This window comes from Helianthus annuus, chromosome 9 (assembly GCF_002127325.2).
Source record: "Helianthus annuus cultivar XRQ/B chromosome 9, HanXRQr2.0-SUNRISE, whole genome shotgun sequence".
In the NCBI taxonomy this organism is placed as follows: Eukaryota; Viridiplantae; Streptophyta; class Magnoliopsida; order Asterales; family Asteraceae; genus Helianthus; species Helianthus annuus.
The window spans coordinates 79,265,737-79,267,814 of record NC_035441.2 but is presented as its reverse complement, the minus strand read 5'-3'; the positions used below and the strand labels follow the sequence as shown (position 1 = coordinate 79,267,814).

The 2,078-nt window shown below is 41.7% G+C and overlaps 1 non-coding gene across 1 annotated transcript; it reads left to right on the top strand.

The window, feature by feature from the left end:
- Positions 1-732: 732 nt before the first annotated feature.
- LOC118482503 lies at positions 733-839 on the top strand. Its single transcript, XR_004868537.1, has one exon. It is a non-coding gene; the product is annotated as a small nucleolar RNA R71 (small nucleolar RNA).
- Positions 840-2,078: the final 1,239 nt, after the last annotated feature.

The following is a 2,078-nucleotide window of genomic DNA, read 5'->3' as shown; positions in this document are numbered from 1 at the left end:
ATTGCTTAGTAATGCACCTTGTGGTCTCTCGGAAAAATTTTGAGCTAGTTGATTTAATTGTTTTTCTATGTTTTGAATACTAGCTTGTTGATTCCTAAAATTTGATTCTAATTGTAGAAACCTTTCCGAGTTTTTCTTTTCAGTGTCGGAGATGAGGCGAGATACAGTATCTTCAAACCTTTCTCGTCCACCTTGTTGTTGAGTGAAATTTTGTGACTCTTTCTTGGTTGTTGAAAGTTTGTTCGTTGGGTTTGTTGGTTACTACTATTGCCGGGTTCTCTCCAACCAAGGTTTGGGTGGTTTCGCCATCCTTAGTTGTAAGTGCCCGTTGGAGGACCCGACGGCCTAGGTCTATTATCAATGTAGCTTACCGACTCTTGTTGATCGTCTGTTTCTTTCATACAACTCCAATTTTCATGTGGCCCACCACACCCTTCACAAGCCATAACCGAGACTGTTTTTGTCATTTCTAATTTTTTTTATTTTTGAAGAAAGGGCCTCGATTTGGGCTTGTAAAGAAGTGCTTTCATCAACCTTATGGGCGCCCGGGGCAATAGATTTATTGCCTCGGGGGTGTGCCACTGAAAATTGGTTTGAGCATTTTCCTCAATTTGATTATATATTTCATGCGGGCGGCGATTAGCTAAAAGTCCCCCAGAGCTAGAGTCGAGTGTCTGCCTTGTGTGTGGCAACAACCCATTATAGAAAGTGGATACTTGTTGCCATATCGCAAGCCCATGATGTGGACACTTTCGCAATAGTTCCTTGAACCTTTCCCAAGTATCATATAAGGATTCCCCGTCCTCTTGTGAATATGTATTAATTTCAGTCATTAATTTAGCCGTTTTAGCGGGAGAGAAATACTTATATAGAAATTTTTGGGCTAGTTCATCCTAGGTGTTTACCGATCCAGCTGGGAGGGCGTTGAGCCAAGCTTTTTTTTGGGTAAAGGGTTACCCCGGTGAATTTTATAAAAGAATCAAAGAACAGGGTGCGACAAAAAGTTTGACACACACTACTAGACTTGACAACCCAAGCCTAGACAAAACAAGAAACCACAACCTAAAAAACAACCAAAACAAAAACACAACCCGACCAAACTACAAAGACTAATGCACTAGACGACTAGCTTTAGCCATTAACCGGGGTCGTCTTCCATGAGTTCCCATCTTTCCAAGAGCTTTCTCTGGTTTATATCTCCGCCGACCTTGAAACCCATTATCCGAAGCCGCACCATATCAAGAATCAGTTTTGCTACCGTCTCTTCTCTCCTTTGCAAGTGTGAAAACAACCGATTATTCCGTTCTTGCCATATGAAGTAAGTAGATGCCGCTACAACCAGCTTGCAAATGATATGTTCCAGCCTCTTTGAGCTCGCATGCTGTTCTATCCATGTCATTATAGAACTCCACGAATCATTTACACTCCCCATATCGACCTTTTTCTTAACTATGCTCCAAACCTTGGCCGAAAAAGAGCATTTAAAAAAGAGGTGATCTCTAGAGTCTCTAGAGCCAAGCTTTTGCTCGGTCTTTTAGTGTAAAAGGAAACATTCGAAGGCGGATGGCGTCATTTGATGCTCTATTGATCCGAAAGGTATCACATATTTCTAAGAAATTAGTAATATGTAGATGGGGATCCTCGTCCGCAAGCCCATGGAAGGTTGCGGAGTTTTGGAGCATTTGTATCAAATGCGGCCGAAGTTCGAAGTTATTGGCTTCAACATTCGGTGCATTGATAGCGGCGCCTAGGTTACCTACGGTGGGTCGTAGATAATCCATGAGGGTACGTTGGTCCGCCATTGGAGGTGGATTCCCCGAAACTTCCTCTTGGTTTTTAGCTTTTAGTCTTTTTCTGAGAAAGCGTTCGGGTTCTTCTAGAGGTTCTTTTATGTCCTTATTAGAACTGGAGCTCATACACTATGTAGAATGGCGTCTGGTAAAACACGAAAACAAACCCTAATGCTCTCTCTCCTATGGAGATTTCTTGTTCTTCATGAAACCTTGATTTTCTTTGTGATCTAATGTATAACAGTCTGTGATTAGAGTTTTGATCCTTTCAAAATTCTATAACGAACT